Here is a 16,522-nt window from a genome sequence, read left to right as displayed (position 1 = left end):
GGGACCCTGCGCCCTCGGGGCGGCGGGACGGGACCTGGCGGCAGTCCCCGACCAGCGATCACTGCTCTTCTCCCTTCTATACTAAATAAAGCTGAGTCAGGAATAAATCTTTACATCATCCTGCTGGAAACTTCTGCAGCCCGCCACAGTATCCATTCCGTCAGCAATTAATTTCTGAGATACATTAGATACTCGGGCTTTTTTGATGAAGTGTGTAATACTGCATGGTTAGATTGAGGATCACCAGTTTTGACTGCGTGGTTACAAGGTGCCATAATTTATTATGCTTATCTTCCTCAGGAAATATAAATAAATACACTAAACCTGTCTGTAATGATAATTCTCCCAAAGCAATATTTTAGAGAAGTCATCAGTACTGCCAGCAAGAGAAATTTATGAGACAATGAGAATAACCTTCTACACATTAAGATGAGGATATATTCTTCACTTAACGGCTTCTAGACTCAAGTTGGCAATCCTTTCTTCATTTAAAACTGCAGGCATTAAATAAGTATCTAAAAATAGAATATCATAAAATGAGACTACAGTTATAAAAAGTAATAAAAGTTTAAATCTGTTCTTCTGTGAGCAGAGAACTATAGTACTCGTGAACTACAATATTAAGTTTATTATTTCTCATTAGTACTTGGAGAATTTATCAGATGATCCAGCCATACATTTGAAAACTGCAAACCATATTGAAGTTGGTGCAGTACATACTACAGTCATTATCGCAGCTTTCTAGCCAGGCTTTTCTGAAATTACTGCTGCACTACTTTCAGATTTGGAAAACATATTTCTGAGGATATAACCATTGGCACGTGCACTTAGTGTGTGCTGAAACAGACATTTAACAAGCCTGCTGTGATCAGGTTTGGGTACTCCTCAGAAATTCCTGAAGATCTGTTGGGAAGAAAAACCACATGTTTCACACCAGGTCACAATATCCCTGACTGCAAATGAGTGCTCTGGAAATCTCACTCAGGTGCAACACTGATCTACTTTTTATAGAGCTATCGTCTTCAGGATAGTACTTTTCAATGAGAAATAAAACTTAGCCCAAACTCATGGTGATAACATTCCCTAAAGCTCTAAAATGCCAGCAATTGCTGCAGCAATATGCAACAACTACACTTTTGCCGCCTAAAGACAAGAATATGTTACTATTTGCATAATATAGTAGCTTTTTAAATAAGAAGTACATGATATTCCATGAATATTCTGGGCAGCCAAGTATGATCAATAACTGGATTTTCCTGCTAAGCTGAAAATACAGATGTATTTGTGAACAATGTAGTCAACCTAACATTCATAAATATGTATTCATAAATATTTTGCATATTGTCCAAGTCATATTGACTTTGTGATAGTCAACAGTGAATTCCTACAGTATCTATTCTCTTATAACAAAGGTCTGTCTCACTCTTTAGATGCTACTATTCTCTTATGCTACTGTATATTAAGAAATTACATTTTACAACCAAATACCTGATAGCATAAACATCTAATAAGCTCTGCGAAATAGTCAAAAAGACTCTCTTTCTTTRAAAATTTAAATCTATACCTCATAGATTTATTCTGCATTGGAAAAAAAGGTAGAATTTAAGTGTTTGATTTCTGGAATAACTACCTAATGCTAAGAGAACTTAAGTTCTCTAAGTACCAAAACATAGTCTCAGGTCTTGGAAGGCTTGAATAGTGTATTCAGTGGTATATTCAGAGTAGCGTATCCAAAGAAAGAAAGAAAGAGCAAGTGAGAGAGAAAGAGTGAAAGAAAGAGAGAGAAAAAAAGGAAGAGAGAGAGAGTGAAAGAAAGAAAGAGAAAGAAGACAGAAAAAGAAGAAAAGAAAGGAGGAGAGAAAAAAGAAGCAGAAAGGAAGAGAGGAAGGAAGGAAGGAAGAAAGAGTAATCTGATTCCACTAAATTCATTAAATACTTTATGAAGGTAATACTAGTATTTTTGAATGATTGCCTAGAAGTTCAAATGTTTGTTCAGGGAACGAGTTCTGAAGAACAGGACATGACTGTAGCTTATTGGTTACACTGAGTTAGAGGAAGAGGAGTTCTGAACGTTTTCTCCCTTGAGTGTTTCTGTTTTTAATTTGGTAATAATGTAGTGTAAAATATATTCACATCATACAATTAATAATTGAGCCAGAACACTCTCTCTCTTAGCTTATTATCATAGGCATTAGTTATACACTCTCTTGTGTATTCCCCAGAACACACGATTACTGGATAAACAGTGGCCTAAATTAAATATCAGGGATGGAGGCTGGCATCTCTCAGTATAGTCCATAACCTGGCAGCAAGGTACTTGCATGGATTTTGGTTGAAACGTGTCTTCCTGAGAAGACTTAAATCTTGAGAAAGTACCTTTATGACTAGATTACTGAAAAAAAAAAGAGACTGTTTCTTTCTTTACTAGCTATTTACAGTTAAAAAAAAAAAAAAGGTCTTAAGGAGACAAAAATCACGTAATATTCAGCTGGATTCCAACACTTATTCTAGAAAGGAGAAAAACACAGACATAGTCCTAACAGTTCTGGGGAGTTGTCTATCACCGGTAGCATTTCTGCCTGACTTTTCTCAAGTACTTTACCCGTGGACCAGGTAGACAATTAGCTCAARTGTTGGGATCAGCCAAGGTAGAACTAGAGGCTTAACTGGTAGATGTTAATAGACTGTACTTTGCCATCTCTGTATAAAACCATCCCTTCTCTTCCTCCACTGTTTACAAGAGTAGGTAATTCCTTCTTCATAATTTCTTTAGCAGAAATGGGGGAAAAAAGTTGTCCAGTCTTTCTGGCAACTGAGTGTCCTGGCAGCTCGGGTGCCAGTCTGTGGTGGGTCCCACCTCCCATCCACTCTGTGAAGAATATTGCTTTTTAAGAGAATCCAGAATCTATCAGAGGAGTTGAAAAGCATCTGAAAGCTAGGGACTGCAGAAGTACATTTTGTTCCTGAGTCTTCAGACCAAGAATAGTCTTGCTTATGGGGGAAGACTCAAATTTTCTTAAAATATATATTTTTATTTCCTTCCATTTCAATGTAGAGTCACTACTGTTGATACCTTATGACTTCATTAACTGCAAAATCACATTAGCAGACTGTAAGCAGGCRTGTCATAAGTAAATTACATAATGATTTCAATGCTGAACATAGCTTTTGTAGAAATTAATGTATAGTTTGTGTTGGCAGCACAATGCTAATTAAAAATGATAATTGCATGTAAATCTGGGTTGTAGGGTTCAGATATAAGTAAACTGAATTACTAAAATATACAAGTATTAAGTAAAGATGAAAAAATATTAATCTTCTAGTTGCTAAGATTTGATCTTKTTCCTTTCATGTTGTCATTATTTAACATATACTTTTTGCTGTTTTCTTTTATGAAATAAAGTAAGAGTTGTTGTTTCTATACTTTTTTTCTGAAGCARTTAGAGCAATGTGTTCCTACTGTTTGTGACCATGGATAATGTGGAAGTCTGGTATAAACTTTCTGTAGAGTCTGATGCAAGGAGTATAGCTAGATGTATAGGGCTTTATGTAGTCCTCATTCACTCAATTCTCCCTCAATTCAGTCGAATCAGAGAAGTGATAAGTAATACTGCGGTTGTTAATAATATGGCAGTTCGGGCCATCTACTCTAAGCTGTCATCCTGCCGCCTCTTAAAATCAGCTGACACTTCCATTTGGCACATAGTTTCCTGTGCATGCTGAGAAGCTTGCTAGCTTATATAATAAATTTCCACCTGAGCTCTGTTGCAATTCAGAGATGCACTGGGTGATCTAAACCTCTGTTGGAGCTTAATCTGCTAGTCTTGCCAGGTGCTACTYGGTTCAGTGGGACTGCATGAGGTTCAACTGGAAACTGTTGGRATCTTTTACATTATAAACTTGTATGTCCAGGAAGTGGTCTGAGTACCTTTTCTTTCTAAATAGAGCACNAAAAAAAAAAAAAAAAGATATTGGGTTATTTGCCATCTTCCTGTTGAAATGTGGATCACTGTGGAAAATGGAATGCAAGAGCCATGCAGTCAAAGGGAAAATTGCAGGCAAGACCTTGAGCAAAACTTATCTCCGATGCATTTTTATTTAAGAATCAGCAAAATATAAGAAAGTTGAGAATATGGTTTTGTCCACTCTCTTGAGAGTTTAATACATATATTACATATTCAGTGCAAGGTAGGAAGAGTTCATGTCAACAATTTGCTTTTAAATTGTTTTTAAGTTGCTTTTTGATTTATTTCTGCATAACTTCCATCATCTTCTGATGAATCTTTATTGCATCTCCCTTCTTCTCACCCGTAACTCCAAATATATTCACTCAAATTTCTAAATTTAAATTATACTAGAGATCATATCTGGAAGGAAGAGTATTCAGATATAGCTAGTTTGGGGGACTTTTTTTTTTTTTTTAGTAGTACATGAACATCTCTGTTATGTTGTTCAAATTTTGCCTTTCTATCATATTTYATTCTGTACCTAGGTTTCTTTTTCCTCTTCTTACTATATTTTCTATCTTTYGATTATATCTATTATTTGGGCAAACTAATTTAGAGCTCTAAGCATTTTATAAATCTAAACTAATGGATTTTAGTTGGACAAGGCTTACAGTTCTTTAGTTTTTCGTGTAGATTTTGAGTTGTAACAGCACTTTAATTTTCCAAGAGAAATCAAATCAGAACTGACCAAAATAAAGCCCAGGAAAACTTTGCAGCTAAAATATTTCCATATAAAAGCCAAAAGGTATTTTTTTTTCTTAGAAATGGTTTTAAAAGATCTGTATTACTGAGTCTGCTGCTGCTTTGAATTTTAACTTTAATTTTTATAATAATTATCTTAGCAGATAAGCAAGAAAAAAGAAAACTCTATCTGCAATGCTTATATTGCTACATAATGAAATGCCATGTTTAAACTCAGTAGCTGAATATTATGTAATTCAAATGAAATTAAAATATAAAAATAAATAATTGTGTAGATGTTTCAGAATGAACATGCCATTTCTCCTAATACATATATTTTTAATACAAAGCAAATATCGAGTAGTATGAATAGTAATGCTCTAGTAAGCACAAYTTTAGACAGTTATATTAAGGCTGAAGACTTGGAGATGTAAATAGAAAAACATAATTAAGCAAGATGGAAGAATATTTTGTAACAAAKAACTAAAGTCAATAGTATTTGAAAATTTTTGAGTTTATYGGTTAAAACTTTGAACTCAGTTTCTGAAAGGAAAAGTCACAGGGAAAATAATATCCTACATATGTAAGCATTTCTGATATGAGCAGGTAGTACAATTTCTGAATTTGAGATGGAAGATCTAATTCATTTCAAGCAAGTAGAATTTCTGTRAGTGAGAATRTGGAGACTGGAGTATTATTTAACTATTAAATGATGTCTATTCTAGGGAAGAAAAAGAAAGATACTGTCTGGAAGTGATGTAAAAAAAAAAGCTTACTGACAATAAAAACAAAACTAATGGAAAATGAAATGATAAAACATTTAACTATTCACTGAGGTCTCTGTTCAGCAAAATAATTGTTCTTCTGCATCTCCTAGGATCTGAGGCCACGCAGAATTCTGTAACTCAAATCTCATTTTAAAGCTCAAATTCAATGGCACTCACACATATGCAAACATCTTTTATCCCTGTAGGCACATGTGTGGACTACATTGTGCTAATATTAATAGTTCCAGAGGGAAATAGTGGATATGCACTCTCTAGTAAGTTAGATAAATACAAATTTATGACCATTCCTTAGCTATTGTAAATTATTCTAATTTAAATTAATTCACTGAAGGTACACTGATAAACTTCAGTTAAAGTTATGACATTTTGGTTAGATATCTTCCCCTTCTAATCACTTTGTTTGCTCTCTAATAGTGATCCTTGTGTCATTTTAGGGATGGGGGCTTCTGACTAATTACTTTTTTTTTAGCCTAGAGGGAAAATATTGCAATATTACTCTCAGATCACCTGTTCTTTGCTCCTATAATAGAAAATARCAAGCTACTAATCTGGCAAAGGGTTGAACAACTTTCACAGTCTGCAAAATAKTAGTAGTTCGTGTTATGTAGCTGAATTATCCTTGGTTTGTAGTAAAGAAAATGATAGTGGCCGGCAGTGTGTCAACTCCTTTGACTACATTCTGCATTACACAACAGATGAAAAAAGAGGTAARAGAGATTCAATATGAATCCTAAATTAACTGTTTTATTTTAATGAATCTTTTAGTACAAAGARTGTGATTGATCTGGATAGTGCTAAGGATTATTTTACATTTAAATATCCTGAACAGATTTGGAAACCTAATTTTGAGTCCTCTCCATGTCTTGTGTATTTGGCTGATAGGTTGATTGCTTGGCTTAATTTTTCTGATTATGCAGCTGATTGCACATAAGTGTGTTTTGCAGATCAGCACTAGGTCCTTTCAGTTTTTTTCCTGTTATGAAAAAAAGAAGACTCACCCATGTAACATTAATTGCTTTCAGACTAYTAGGTGATGCATTATATTGTCTTAATTTTCTTATGGAGTAGCATAATTCAAATGATTTTTACTTAAGCTTGGCATTAACATATTCAGATTTTCTTTTGCAGAAAACAGCTCAATCACATAAATATGTAAAATTTTAGGAATGGATTAYACTTAACAACCCTTAGATAATATGCCTTTTATGTATTTAACTAAAGAATGAAAATATTTTTCTGTTGTGCATATGCTGAAGCTATTTTGATCCTACTCATTTGATGAAGTATCATATGAAGAAGTGCAAATGTAGATAAAAAAGCCAGATAACATTTTCAGAACCAAATTTCTTAAACAACCTTTCTGATGCAAAAAAAAAAAAGATCTTTGCATTACCAGTGCAAAGTCTCCRTATTTTTCAGTAGGAAAAGGCAGCACATCTACAATGGATTGTTGATTTTTTCTAAGAGAGCTACCAGCAGTAATTTATTCCCTGGGGTASAAGAAATCATGAGAATTGTAAAAAGGAAGTCACAAATAAATCCATTGAATGTATTTGGATGGAGAACARGTCCATATTTAATGGGCTTAATTAAAGCAAGGAGTTTATCTTAGTGATAGAAGGCAATGATGTAGGTAGAATTGTCTTCAAAGTTCTGATAGATATTAACAGTTAACTGTTTTATAGTCTAGAAGTATCTTTATTATGTTATGACATGTTATATGGGCAATAAACTCAAAAACTGTATAATRAGTACCAGATATTCCTCAATATGATGTGATGGGTCTCCACCTGCTTTCAAGCAGCAGACATTCCTTCCCCCTTGACTCATTTACTTCATTTAATTTTATGAATATTTAAACTGCAATGGTCTAAATAAGAGATGATGCAACTAACTTTAAAATGTAGCTAAAGATTATCCTTGGAGCTTACTTCTYAGCAATTCTTAAAATATTCTTGCACTATTGCTCAGTGATAAGAATGTAATTGTGTCATGAACATCTGCCATATAATTTATTTTTTCCTGAAGACCTTGTATGATATTGAACATGAATATTGATGGATGCGACTTCCGGAAGTTGCTTGTTAAAATTTAAATAGTATACKAAGGGAGATAATCAGCATCCAATTATTCACCTATAATGATTTCAAGGATATTTCAGGAAACTTTTAAGGAATAGTTATGTAGCAGTTAGGTGAGAAAGAATAAATCCATATTYTTCACAAAGATCCATATGCTTTTAATTCCATTTCACATAATAACAGATACAAATTCTGTTATGCAGTGTGACAAATCCCTAGGGCATATGCTGCTCTCACACCTTTGATGTCCACTCTTTAGTTGCACAAACTAGTGTGTTTTTGATCATTCTGTTATTGGAAAAATCACACCAGTGCTTCTGGTAATTTTCRTCTGTATACTCTTACCTACTGTCTTTCAATAAATGTCCAAGTATGGTCCAAAGTACATTATAAGCTTTGGATTTGTTATTATTCRTAAACATTGTGTGTAAGTTTATTGCATAGTGCAAGAGACAGCAGTGACAAAATTGACTGTGATGGTAACGTAAAGATGCCTGCGTTTAGTCACTCTGAGGCATCTACCACTGAATCAGGAGCCAAAACTTTTTGAGTCATCCACTCAGTTCAGTTCCTTAATGTGTCTATTGATAATGTACAACACCACAATGTGGAACCTGCAGGGGAACAGCAGATAGCCAGTGACCACTGCCCTGCTGCACCAGCACCTGSAAGTCAGGCACAAATCTTTTATATCCTCTATTGATAGAGATGTCTATTTTGGCAAGTGAATTCAGCTGCAGATTTAGGTAAGTGGAATCTCACATCCTCATTTTGTGTTTTTATAAGAATCTTTGAACTTGAGACATAATATAGCTTTGAACAGATGCTAGAGTGCCACTTTGGCATARCAAAAGGCATGAGGAGGAATCTCTGGGAAGATAAGTGTATAGTGATAGATGAATGAACAGTAYAGAGAATAAGATCAAAAGTTGCACTCTTGTTAGATCGTATTGCTTAGATTTTAGYTTTTGCCTTGGACCTGTTTTGAACAATTCCAAAGAGTTCTCTCCAAGATAAATTTGCTTATGAAGGGACAGTCTTAAGAGCTGTGGACATATGGTCATCAGTTTTTGGCCTTGCTTTATTTAACAGGATAGTCACAGATGAAAAGTCAAAAATGAAGAAAGATGTAGTCAGCTTTGTAACCATGCCACTGTGTATTTAGAACAACAACAAGAACAGCTTAAGATCATTCTTTCTTTTTTTATATGTATAGGAGAAGATATATAATTCTATGTAGATATGTTTATGGTTTGAAATGTAYTTATCAAGATATACTTCAGATTCCTCTCTACTCTTTTTTCCCATGGAGATTTTGGCAGCTGATGTACGTTGTTGGAAAGATTGGCAGCATTTATTAAGCAATTAGCACTTTATTTTAGAATAACTCATCAGGTATTTAAAGGCCAAATTTTAGCCATTTTGGCTAGAGGTTCCATGATGGATTTATCTTTAGAAAATATCAGCCTATGTGAGTCTTGGAATGCCAGCAGGGAAAGAAGGATGTTCCAATTCATGGTTGTTTTTGTGCTCTCTGCTCCAGGATAGGCTCTGGTACCAGAGCTGTTAGCAATTGGCACATTCCAGTTCTTTCATTAACTTTTATAGTCTCTCAGACAGTGGGGAACAAGAACTTGATCCAAATGTGGAAAGAAGAAGACCTAAACCTAAAGAAAGAGGAAAAGTGATTTATTTGGGCTAAGGAGCTTCTGGGAACCAGAGGGTGGCTGCTGGTAAGAAGAGGAGACAGCAACAAAATTCTGAAGACAGACACTATGTGACTCAGATTTCMAGAAAGGCAGGACAAGAGAGCAAGAAAGAGAAAATAAGATACARAACTCTGATGATGAACCAAGGCAGAAGAGAAAAACATAGAGTATCTTGAGAAAAATAGCTTGAAACAAAAAATCAAAATTATTGAATGAAACTAGAATTAGATGGGCAAAGAAACCAAAATTTACACTGGAGTAGGTCACTGAGGTGGCAAGTAGGTTTCACTGGAGTGTGCACTAAGATAAGAAGCCTGAAGAGTGCCTTAGTGGGTGTGCAGAGAAAGGAAGAAAAATGGACAGTGGAATGGGAAAGCAATTTGACTGGGAGTAAAATATTTGCACTGAACAAAGCAATATGGAGTGCTCTGGGGAAACGGGGGAAAAAAGCAAATTCTATTTGTGGAGCGCATTCTTTCAGGGCACATAATAGAAAAATCTTCTTGCCTAGCTTCCCTGACAGTGCAGCCAGAATCCTACCTGAAATGAATCCTACCTTGACTAAATTAATTCTATCTCAGATTCTTGGGACTAGTCATTTTCCACAACTCTGATTATCAACKTGTACAAGCAGCACTGCTAGTGAAATCACTTTTTCAGTTCTCTGAACAGCTGACTTACAGTGTAGTGCTAATTTATTTGAAAAATCAGATCATGTATCTCAGGTTAAATTCTGAAATAGAGGAGTTTAATATCTCTGCACCTTAGTTCCTTATATGTATARTGGGGAGAATGATGCTTACTTACCTCACAAGAATGTCATTAAAATGCATTCACTAGTGTTTATTATAGCATTGAATATTATGGTAAAGGGAACGATGGAAAAAAATCAGAAGGAATTGCTTCTGTATTCAGAATCTGCTTTGCATATTGTGTCATACGTTGAATGCAGAAAAGAAAGGAAATTATTGAAAAGTTGCCTGCTAAATAAGCACAGCTTACTCTGAGTAGAGTGGTGCAGGCAACCTCTGGAAAAACCCTGTGAAGACATCTAATTAAAGACCATATACACACAGAAGGACTAAGTGAAGGTTGCAGAAAGTACCTTTGTGTGTGTGTGTGTGTGTGTGTGTGTGTGTGTGTGAGAGAGAGAGAGAGTGGTTGACTTCCTAACCTTTACTAACATTCTTTGAAATTAATTTTGGTAAGGCTAAAATACTACTTAACTTAAAATGGGCATCTAAAGCATCCCAGAAAAGAGAGATTGAATAAAGTGTGCTTTAGAAAGCCATACCTACATAGAGTAATTCTGGCTGTGTTGCACCCCCCTCTCGTTCGTGTATTATTTTAAATTGTTTAATGCACAAATTGGTCTTTTCAGATTTTCTTTTGGCACTAATGGGCTGAAAGGCATCTTTTGAAGTTCATATTTATAGCAAAGTTATCTGCTCTTAGTTGTACTGTTCTAAAGCCCTGTTAGAAATCTAAAGCTCTTACTGCTTTCTTAGCTCAGCAGACAAAYCCCTTTTATACACTGAATTTCTTAATGTTGCAGAACATCTTCTGACAGTAATGCTTTTTGTACAGCTGCCCTTGTCTTCCTCCTCCCATTTACACTGACTCTAAAAATCTCTCAATCCTGCAGGCATATTTTAAAAGTTGAATAAAAAGCCCATCTGCAACTCTTTCAGTCAACTATAAATGGAATGACCTAAAGGCTCTCTGGTTCATTGAAAATCCTTGCCTGGGTTCACCTTTTTCTTTTTTTTGTGTGTGTGTTAATTCTGATGTAAAGGTGGTGTCCAGAGCCAGTCTGTCAAGCTTGCCTGGCAGCTTCTTCTTAACTGCGTAAAAATCACACTGGAAGAATGTTATTTTTTTATCTTCTATAGTACAGGTGTATTCACTGTCAGGTAATTCATTGCCTTTGTCTAAGAACGCCACCTACAAAGACCCAAGAGAAATGGAAAATAGATCCAAATGTAAATCTAATGCTTTTAAGATGAGTAATGATGAGATGCTTTTACCTCCTCCTAAAGCTAAAATGTTAGATAAATCATTCTCAGAACTATATGAAAAAGGTGTAGTATTCCCAGGATAATTCATACAACCTGAGAGTGTGCACTAGTGGTACAACAGAGGCATGACAGTAGATGGAAGAATGTGGTAAAAATAGCTARTCATACACTGTTTTTAGAAATCATGTGCTTAGATCTCACATGAAATATTTGTGAAAGCCTTTGTAACATTAGCTGTGACGACCAGGATAGACTTAAAAAAAGAAAGAATGTAGGCAATMCAAAATTTCCTGATGACAATACTCATTATCAAAAATGAACTTAACTTTTAAAAGTCATTATTATAACCTAGTAAAATAAAAACATTACAGACCTCAAATCAAAAGTCTTAAACAACTCTTATTAGAAAAGCTTACTTTACACTTGTTCTTTCATTTCAGTAAATAAATAGATGAATGGAGAACAGGACATGCATTTTAATATTGACAGACATGAATCYTCTCCTATTGTGTATAGTCTTCAGATAAGTGTGTGTTTATGTTATATTATTCAGACTGAGATAATGTAACAGTAAATATTTACACCATTGTATCACATACAAGTCTCGTTTGGGACTGAGATGCTAGCTGGTTGAGTGTTGCACAAACATATGAAAATGAATTTCTGTGTCCAAAGAGATTATGTTCTAAAAATCTCAAACAGAACACAGATTTAACACTTGGAACACACATGCTGATTAGCATAATAAAATAAATGGAATTGTTTTATTAATTATATTTGATAAAGAAAATAGTGTTTGCTTTGGGTGTTTTTCCACTGGCAGTGAGAATTATAGTAGAGGAGTTTGAAAAATGAAAAAGCAAAGAAGCACAGATCATCATCGGTTTGATTCAGAACCTGCTACATAAATGAATCCCCGTAGCTTGTGTTTTGGAACATGTCCCACCTTCTTAGCAGTTATTAGCATGAATATTTTTGATACTTAGCAGAGGATTTCAACTAGAAGATAATAATATCAAACATAGACACTAAGGTGATTAGAATGAGCATGGCTATTATAGTCACGAGATACCAATTTCACTGCTTAAATTTATGGAAGACTGTTACAGTTAGGATCAATGCACTCTTTTTTTTTTATGAGCTCATTTTAATCAGTCCAAAAGTATTTTGGAAGGAAACTAGTTCTAAGAAGAAAGCTAATAAATACATAAATAAAAGTACATAAATGCATAAATATTACACTTTGTTTTTAATGGTGTCAAAAATGARAATATTTTCCATTGGAAATTCACTTGTTAATGAAAAATGAAAGCTTCAGTTTTTCTCAAAAAAGAATGTTTTTTGATTCACATTCTCTTGCTATGTTTCATGTTATAATTCTCTTCAGCCATAATGAAGAAAATAATCATTTAGTTGCTGATTACTAGCAAGGAAGAGGCACTTGTGAAAGATGACTGGAGCTTAAGGAGACCAGTCTCCTTATGTCCTTCATTGACACTGGTGAAAGAAATGCACTACTAAAAAAGAATTCTAATAGAAGCCTAACTTAGTTATTCTACATCCCTATCTTTAGGATCCAATTTCAACTGATACTAACTCCTCAGTGAATATGAGGGAGTCTAGAGAGTTTAGGCTAAAATTAGCTTCTGCTAATATGYCTTATGAATTTAATGTGTATCATAATAATTGTAATAAAATAGAATGGGAATGGGAAGRGAAATAAGAATAATTTTATACTTTTGTAGTCATGTTAGAATGTTTTGTAACCATAGAATAAACTCAAAAGGTTYAATGTCTTTTAAAGGACACTTTTAAAATGTATAATCTCTGCATTACGTAACTTCTCAGTTTTCTGAATGCATATTACTAAAAACCAGCACCAATATGTTGTTAAGGAGACAAAACTGCTACATAATGTAGTGGAACAATTCAGGTAATAATTAAAAACACACATCTTGCTTTGAACCTGTGTGTTTCTTCCATTACAAATGAATGAATGAATGRATGGTGTGAGTTCTTCAGAAGCATCATTATATTTTATTCACACATTTTCTATTAGCTCTGTAATGTTACATTAGGTTTCTTTCCTAATAGACAAAACTCTCCTTAGCTGGGAGATTACYTCTCCCTTTGAGACTTTAACCATATGCATTTCAGGAAACAGTAAAAAACATGGTGAGACAGAACTAGACTGAAATTAAAAACTTTCTCATGCAGAAACAACTGTCTAATTTTCATTTTAAATTATTATAGTATTTTTAGTGTAAACATGTAAACTGCTAGACAAGTACACTGTGAGATGATCTATAGTCCTAGTTCCCTGACTGTCCGGACCAGTGAATCTCTTCTTGTATACCATGTCTCTCACCCTTCCTAAGTCTTATTTTCATTCTGTTGGATTTTATGTATGGGAAAAAACTATGTGTAGCTTTGAACCTGTGATGAAATGCGAACACAGTCAAGATGAGGACTGGGCTTATAAGCCGCTATGTGCTCCTCTGTGTCAGTTTAAATATAACCAAAGTTTGTATCTATCTAGCAAATACGTTGCCTAAATCAAGCTTCTGTTAAATAAAAATTTTCTAGTAACCTGAAAAAATAGACATCATTACTATAAAATATATATATAAAAAAGTCCTTTAAAATCTTAGAATAAAAATTGTTTTTCTGTTAAATTGCTTATATTGAAAATACTTTCATCACCTCCTATTAGRGACCAGCAAAAGATAAGAAAAACTGTGTTAAAACTGTGCTTATTTAAACTCTAAAAGAGGAATATCCTTGATATAGCATAAACAGAAGTCAAAGGAAGTCTTGATACAGAATTYAGTACAATCCACACTAGACATTAAAATAGTTTTGCACATTTATTTCTTAAGATGCCTTTCTATAACAAATAATTGATGCAGTGTTGAAGTTACTTTTCTCATCACAATATACTAAAYCTACATGCTTTCTGATTTACTGTATTACTGTAATATGCTCTTGGGTTTGTAGTCAAGCTGTTTAGGTTGCAGCTGAGTGTGAGTAAAACAACACACACACACACTTTTATATATATATATATGTGTGTATATATATATCTTTTTTTCCAAATATTTAAGTGTACATTAAAATCATTGTATAAATATTTTATGGTGATATTATGATCTAAAGATGAGACARCATCTAACAACGTCAGTGACTTTTAAATGGGCCAATTGACACATTCATTTAATAATGATTTAATCACCTCATGAAGTAACAGAAACCTTCACGTTTTTAGTCTGAGAATGAAAAGAATCACAAGTTTTGCTATATAAGATTTCAGATTTATATATAACACCATTATATATAWATAATGTATGTTTTTAGGAAAAGGAAAAAAAGAAAATTCCTTCAAGAATATGTTCCTTCAAGCTCAAAGAGGTGTTATTTTGGGGAAGACAGACTTTGGTGTTTCCTTACAAATATTAAACAGAYAAAATCCAACAAGTTATTCTGACCTCTTTCTCTTGTAGTTTATCCCACTGTTGATCAGATCTAACTCTTCAGTAGTCGACTTACCACTGCACCATCTTAAAGTGCAAARGAGGCAAAAGGAGAGTCTCTGAGAAAATGCTTTTAGTGCAAAATTTGTGGAACTAAAGTTAAAAATCTCACAGTATGACTAACCCGTGTGATCAGTGTTCATGAGAAGAAGTGAGTGACAGAAATAATACAAAAAAAAAAAGGGGGGGTTTTAAAAGGAAGGGTAGTACTTAACAACACTGTTGAAAGCTAGCTATACGGTAGGTATGTGTTACCTGGGAAGAAGTTGACCTTTGAGTGAGTCTGCAGTCTTTAATAACAACAAGATCTGCTRCAGATGTTCTCTGGAAGGTCAAAATTTCAATATTTCATAATGYTGAACATTGTTAGGAGCTCAGGGCAAAATCCTAAATCCTCCAGGGTGTAAAGAGAGGCAATGCTGACCTTTAAATTCCTACCTCTTATGTACACTGCCACCTTCTGGAGTCATAGAATCATAGAATCATAGAATCAGTAACGTTGGAAGGGACCTCTGGAGATCATCTAGTCCAACCTCCCTGCTCAGCAGGGTCACCTATAGCATGTTAGACAGGGTGGCATCCAGGCAGGCCTTGAAGATCTCCAGAGAAGGAGACTCCACAACCTCTCTGGGCAACCTGTGCCAGTGCTCTGTCACTCTCACAGGGAAGAAATCTCCCCTCACGCTCAGGCAGAACTTCCTGTGCTTTAATCTCTGCCCATTGCCTCTTGTCCTGTCACATGGGACAACTGAAAAGAGTTTGTCCCCGTCCCATTGACACCCTCCCTTCAGGTACTTGTACACATTGATAAGATCCCCCCCTCAGTCTTCTCTTCCCCAGGCTGAAGAGGCCCAGCTCTCGCAGCCGTTCCTCATAGGGCAGGTGCTCCAGCCCTCTGATCATCTTTGTAGCCCTGTGCTGGACTCTCTCCAGTAGCTCCATGTCTGGTTGGACTGAGGAGCCCAGAACTGGACACAAGACTCAAGATGAAGCCTCCCAGGGCTGAGTAGAGGGGCAGGATCACCTGCCTCGACCTGCTGGCAACACTCTTCCTAATGCACCCCAGGAGACCATTGGCCTTCCTGGCCACAAGGGCACATTGMTGRCTCATGGTCAGCTTGTCATCTACCAGTATGCACAAGTCCTTCTCTGMAGAGCTGCTCTCCAGAAGGTCAGCCMCCAGCTTGTCCTGGTGCCTAGGGTTATTTTTCCCTAGATGAAAGACCCTGCATTTACTCTTGTTGAACCTCATGAGGTTCCTCTCCACCCAACTCTCCAGCCTGTCCAGGTCTCTCTGACTGGCAGCACAGCCCTCTGGAATCACTCACTAAAATCTGAGTCCTCAAATCCAGTCTGGATGCCTTAAATAACAGCTTGAGAGAGCACACAGTATGGACAGAGCAACAGAGCAAAGCTGAGGGAATCCTGAATGAATCAGGAGAAGGAGAAATGGTCAAGAGAAGAGTAGATTCATGTCTTTAACAAAAGATTACTTGACCAGAAATAGGATATTTCTTGACTCTGAAAAAGAGTGTGGTGGAGAGGTAGCAGCAGAGCACCTATTTCCATGTTYCTAAAGGAACATATATCAAGAAGCTGTTCTTGGCCACCAGGCCCACTGTTTCAAGGTGGATTGTCCACCCTGACAGTCATTCTGTTTAGGTCTCCTCTGAGAGTTTTTATTTTTCAGTTCAAAGAGCTTTATATA

Source organism: Rhea americana, unplaced genomic scaffold, assembly GCF_003343005.1.
Source record: "Rhea americana isolate MKP2758 unplaced genomic scaffold, rheAme1 scaffold_282, whole genome shotgun sequence".
NCBI classification, from domain to species: Eukaryota; Metazoa; Chordata; class Aves; order Rheiformes; family Rheidae; genus Rhea; species Rhea americana.
Note: the sequence above shows the minus strand (reverse complement) of the source record.